The sequence below is a fragment of the Odontomachus brunneus genome, unplaced genomic scaffold, assembly GCF_010583005.1.
Source record: "Odontomachus brunneus isolate Ranch 3 - 2012 unplaced genomic scaffold, Obru_v1 Obru_scaffold_301, whole genome shotgun sequence".
Taxonomy (NCBI): Eukaryota; Metazoa; Arthropoda; class Insecta; order Hymenoptera; family Formicidae; genus Odontomachus; species Odontomachus brunneus.
In genome coordinates, this window is record NW_022639751.1 from 114847 (window position 1) to 120961 (window position 6115).

Sequence of the window (6115 nt, forward strand, 5' to 3'; positions counted from 1 at the left end):
GAGAGAGAGAGAGAGAGAGAGAGAGAGAGAGAGAGAGAGAGAGAGAGAGAGAGAGAGAAAGAGAGAAAGAGAGAGGCGATCTCATTTTGCGCTCCGTGAGCGAATTGCCGAGAGACCTGGCCGTTGCATTCTGCCTCGCCTAACTGCTCTTCCCGGGTTGAAAAACGCCGCGGGAAAAACGCGCTGTTCAGTCGCGCGTTATGCCGGTGACCGGCGCGCTTCGTGACGGTGATTAAATACCGTTGTTGTGGTACAAGGTCGGCTTCATCCGACCACTTATTAGTCACGGTCAAGCTCGCGTGGCAGTGTAACTTTGGTCTTTCTCTCCTTCTGTCCGTCTCCTTTTTTTTCCTCTCATGCGTTACGTCTGGTCCCTCCTCCTGCGACGATACGTTATAGACTCGATAATTAGACGTTTCTATCGGAATGCGTCTCAAGTGGACTGGCGTTGCCGAATGACAATGAAGAATGGCTCCTCTCGTGTAGGAGGCCGCGCCTTTCGACACACAGAGACTGGCAATTACGATAATGATACTTTTGCGTGAGGAAAGGAAGGCTCCCTTCGCCGGTGATCGCTCGTCGCTCTCATCTCACGAAATTCCGATCGATCGTTCAAACGGCGGGAATCAGTGCGGAATTCGCGCTCGAGTCCGCATTCGCAGCGATCCGCGCGAAACACGCTCTCGGAAACTCGCTTTCGAAAATTCGCTGCGTGTCGAAATAATGGCGTTCGGACTCTCGCGTCCGAAGTCTTCCACAACAACAACAACAACAACGCGCGAGGGCGAGCATTCTTGCATAATGCAAGTAGCAATCGCTTAGAAACAATGAGAAATCCATTAATCGCTGGCCATCCTGGCGTTAGCGTTTCTGCCGGTAAACGAGATAAGACACCGGGGAGTCTTTGGGGACGCGCCGGGGGCCGGGCAAGGAATTCACAGCGGAATTTCGCGGTCGCTCAGATTAGCTAATGAATCAACCGGAAGCCCGCGCGGATCCTTGGCGCGCCTTCCAAGCATGATCGTGCGAGAAGGAAACGAGGAGTTCGGAGGTCAAAGGTTGGGTTAAGTTAGGTCCAAGGTGTGCATTTATTCGCTGTAGGTTTCCCGCCGCGTTCGAATTCACGCGCGCATTTCCCACGTGTCAACGTGCCAAAACTCGCGAACGAGGTTAGTCCGACGATTATCGCGAATCGTGATTTGCGTGTTTGATTCCGAGAGAGAGAGATAGAGAGAGAGAGAGAGAGAAAGAGAGAGGAAGAGAGAAAGGAAGGAATAATAATAGTGACGCCTCGGTGAAAAAAACGGGACACGTTCTACGAAAATAACGGAGCTCGTCACTTTGCGAAACCACTCGATATTCCACGGCGTGATGAAGTCCGTTGTTTCGGTAAAAACAGGTTCAGACAACAGACGCCCTCTCGCATATATTAATTTCCGTTAGAGAAATGTTTACCCGATGTCGATCTCGTTTCTCATCCAACGACCACAACAGCGCGCTCATTCTCGCCCGTTCGCTCGCTCACTTTTATCGCACACGTGAAACGCGACGCTGCTTTAATTGTCCTGTTTCATACTTATGAAGCCGAGATCGTGTTTATGGCCGGTTCTACAATACGTCGTATGTCGCTGTCGGACGTCGGAACGCAGTCGATGGTCCAATGAAAAGAACTCGTCTCGAAAAATAAATCCTCTGATTGGCTCATCGGCTGCACCCCGACAAACGACTTAGAACAGGTCTATGAGACACTCGGCTTATGGAACGTTATCTCCGTTCTGATACGCAACGCAAGCCGAGATCGGTCGCGGACGGACGAAAGTTCCATCCACGCCCCTCTGTGTCTTGTATTTGATCGTAACGACGACAATCGATAAACTTGTGGTATCACTGGTTCACACCAGGGATTCGCCAAAGCGAACCGGTTCGCCGAATGGAACGCCTGTTTCTCGCGTTTGCAGCGCACGCAAGTGCCTGTTGCTCCACGCTCGCGATAATCTGCATGGCACGATCAATTTCACAGGTTAATTTTCTATGTCAGTCTCTCGACGATACGTACGCATTACGCGAGCGATAACATTACGCCGTGTCATCGTGACTCCCCGCAAGGTACAATTAAGAGGCACAAGTACGCTCAACGCCCACGACACCCCCGTTCCGGCTCTCCCCTCCCCTCGAGGGATTTCTCGATCCCCAAGTAATTTCGCACAGTCCTTTTTCGAAAAGACCGACTCCTTCCTCCTTTCTTCCTCCTTTTCTTGCTTCCTTCTCTCCTCCCTTCTTTCCTTTCTTCCTTCTTTTCCCTAAAGCGTCCCCGAAATGCGCGACAAACAAATTGAATTGCGCGGCTCGCGGCGGTCCGGCGCGCAAACTGATCTGCTAAGTGCAACAGGAAACGTTGATTAATGGGAGGAACCAGGCGAACGTAATCCCCCTGGTATTTACATGAATGACAAGCAGTTCTGCGCGCGAGAATATAGCCGGCAGGCGGTGGGGTATAAATCTTTTGGGGCGTCTCTCCGGATCGAGTGGAAATTTCCATGCGTTCGACAAGCAGGCCGGAGTAACCGAACGAATTCGTAAGACGTTCACTTTGCTGACCATGGGGAAGGTCATCGACTTGAAGAGCGACTCGGGATATAGCTTACTATGTAAATAGGCTGCACGCCGCAATATGTATCGCGATCGTTGCGAATATCGAGTTATGTAAAGTCGCGGAACTACGGTTTAACGATTGCGAGAAGAACAATATCTTATATACAATAACGGTGTGATTCGATTAATCATTATTAATTAGTCAAATAAATAAATGTTTATAAATATCTATTTTGTCTTATAAAAATACACGGAAAAAACAATTCTGTTAGTGCAACCGAATTTTCGGTTCCTCAGAGATCAAAACTCTGCTGTAGGAACAGAAATCTTTTATCCCCTTGTCCACAATATTGCTTTAATCTTTAGGCCGTAATAAATTGATCAACCACAGTCGATTATTTTAAAAATAATCAACTGTGGTTGGTCAATTTCTTACGGTTTAAGAATTAAAGCAAGGTTATGGACAAGAGGTATGAGGGTTGTCGATTGTCTGGTTTTGACCCGGACTATCAGTTTTTTAGGAGTTTTGTCCGGCGTCCTGTTGACTAGTTAAACCGGATATCATATGTCCAATTTTTAAATACATCCAACTAATAAAATGCAATTTATATCATAAAGAGAAAAATTTATAAACAGAGTTTGGATTTCAGTGATGTGTTTTTATTCCAAGCGTCCATTAACGATCATGCACTGCGAGAAGCAGTGCGAGAAGCATGGATAGATATTTTCAAAAAGTGTAATTTTATTACAAACAACTTACTAAAAATAGTTCAGGTTATACTTTCAATACAAACAAGTAATACTTTCCCAGAAAGAGTTTTCAGTTTAATGCAGCAAGCATGAACAAAATCAAGAAATAGAATGGAAGTTGAACTGGTCAAAGTTGAATTATTTACTGTCATTAATTTTTACATGTCATATAATGAATTTGTAAAGTATGCCAAATCTATTAAAAGTAGTAAGAAATACAGAGAAATACAAATTTAATTAATAAAATGCCTTTTAGATTATAATATTAATGTTATATCACAAATTATATTTCATATATTTTATGTTTAATAAAGGTTAAAATTTTTCATTTTAATGTTATTAAACGTTTTAAATATTTTATCAAAACGTTTACAACGAATTTCACATGTATAAAATATTATAAATATCATGTATAAAAAATTTAATTTTGTTTTCAATAATATAATATATTTTATAAACAATAGTAATTTTTGTATTATTTTAACCAGTCTGTTTTAAAATAGTGTTTGGAAAATGATATTGTAATTAATTTCTTATTAAATTGTGTATTTCGTGTATCTAGTTTTATATGATGTTACTGTCCGGTTTGTCCGGTTATATTTTGTTATTACAAAACATTTTCCCGAAAACTAGATGGGAAAATGGTGGTACCAACAAAAACTTCTAGGCAATAATTTTAATATCTGCGGATTAGTGATACTGTTGAAATAACAAGTCTATGAATTTTGCGGAGTCATTTTGACATATGCGTGTATATGTCAAACAATAAATCCGCTTTAATTACAATTTTAATTTTACATTTAAAATTTTTAATATAAGGAACAAAAAATTTAAAAAGAATAATATTAAAAAGCTCAACACATTACGTACTTTTCAAGTAAATGACGTATGAGACAGCAAATCGGCCAAGTTTCAATGATAACAAAGTTTATTTTCACATGCAGTTTTACCAACATGAGAAAGAAAGCCTCACATGAAAATATGCACATATCAATCAATCAATTTGTGGCTTTTACGGAAAAGCGGCAAATTGATTAGTTAATGCTTCTTGAACTGATTTCTAACACTGTGAACACAAGACTTAATAAGATTCATTTTTCTTTTTTTATACGAAAAATTATATAAAAAAATAGTTTAGTTATTTAAAAAAAAATATTAATTTTCAAAACAGAAATATCGCTTCTGATCACCTAATTTTCAGTTGGTTCATATTCGCTCGCAACAACTGAGATTTTTTTGCGTGTATATACTAGATTTTGTATAAATTCTTAAAAAGTTTCTCGTAATATAGAGTCTAAGTAACGGTACCCTATTTTATTTGTTTCAGATACTTTCTTGATGTCACGATCTTGATGTGCATGACCATGCATGCACGAACTGCTTATCACATCTATCAATACTAGCCAGTGGCGAAGCGTAGTATCGGACAGGTAAAAAATTTGACCTTTGCGTGAGACGCACAATCTTATTGATCAGAAAGACTTGGCAGCGAAACATTACCGTGTCTTTTGTTTCAGTTCTTGTTAATCCTGTTTATACCTCTTTTTCGTCTCTTAAATGATCCGAAAAAGTTTCACGGTAAGACATTATATTCCTTTCGGAAAATTTCTTTAAATTTTTACTTAAATTATTGTATCTCTTTCGCAGGGAATACAAATTAGACATTTCGTACTCTGTTTCTTAAAATTCTTCAAGGAAAACAGTAAGAAATGAGGAAAGAAATCTGTGGATATGCTTGTTTAAAAAAGAACATCTCTTCTCAGTCTGCGGGAAATCGCGCAGACGTCTTAAATCATCCTGTGAAATCATACTATAAAGAGAGGTTAAATTCTGAGGAGATTCTGAAGCGCACAAACTGCTTTGCAACTATAATTCAGCGGTATATGAGAATGATTTTGCGAATTGCGAGAATTGTATCACTTACCATTATGTTGAAAAGCTCCGCCTGGTTTGGCGCGTGAGTCGAAAATTGCTAGGGCTTCGTAAATTAAAGCGTTGTCCGGTTCTCACACGACATACGACTGTGTGTTTGTCCGGTTGCGATATGCAAATTTGTCAGTTTCCTCTTTCTCTGTTTCTCGCTTTCTACCTCTGCGTTAATACGCCACGAAAATTATGAACCAACTGAAATAACGTGGCTATCACTCGACTACTTTAGCTCACTCCTCTCCTCTCCGTACGGTCGTATCTAAAATCTGCAAAAAGAAAAAGAGAGAAAACGGGGTTATACTCGTCAGCATTTGTTTTGCACTGAGTGCATTCGAGAACGCCAGGCTCCTTTAAACAATCGATCAGTCTCAATTATAGTTCGCGACAGCGGCCTGCTTGAGAAACGCGCGTGAAATGGTGACAAATTATTGTTGCATCAAATGTTAAACTCGGCCGATTTGTTTGCCGTTCGATTACCGAGATGGATTATTACTACTATTCAGCTGTCTCTCTTCGTATTGAATTGTCGTAGATTGGCTTAATTCCTCGTTTCTGCGACGAGGGCAGAGAATCGTCACGTGGCTTGCCGATGCATTCAGAATAGAGATGAAAATGACCCAATCTGTGACAATAACTTACTCGGTAAATTACGGTAAGTTTGTAAGTAATTTTAAAGAGCTGGTAAATTTAAAAAAAATTATAGAAATAAAAAATTTTTCATATAAAACTCATAAGAAGTATTTAGTCTTATTTAAGATGAATAAAACACTTTATTTAACTTATATTTCCCATAAAATATATCATATATATATCATATATTAATATATATATATATATATATATA

At 40.1% G+C, this 6115-nt stretch overlaps 1 protein-coding gene and 1 long non-coding RNA gene across 3 annotated transcripts in view; one reads left to right on the plus strand and one right to left on the minus strand.

Annotated features, from left to right (window-relative positions):
* LOC116853287 (multidrug resistance protein homolog 49) overlaps positions 1–5553 on the minus strand; it is an 81953-nt gene extending 76400 nt beyond the window's left edge. For both annotated transcript variants that reach the window (XM_032834290.1, XM_032834285.1), the window contains exon 1: positions 5267–5553. The gene's annotated coding sequence lies outside the window, so the exon portion shown is untranslated. The remainder of the gene's footprint in view (positions 1–5266) is intronic.
* On the plus strand, positions 4668–5273 carry LOC116853289. The gene is made up of 3 exons (XR_004379945.1): positions 4668–4772; positions 4860–4920; positions 4990–5273. It is a non-coding gene; the product is annotated as an uncharacterized LOC116853289 (long non-coding RNA).
* Positions 5554–6115: the final 562 nt, after the last annotated feature.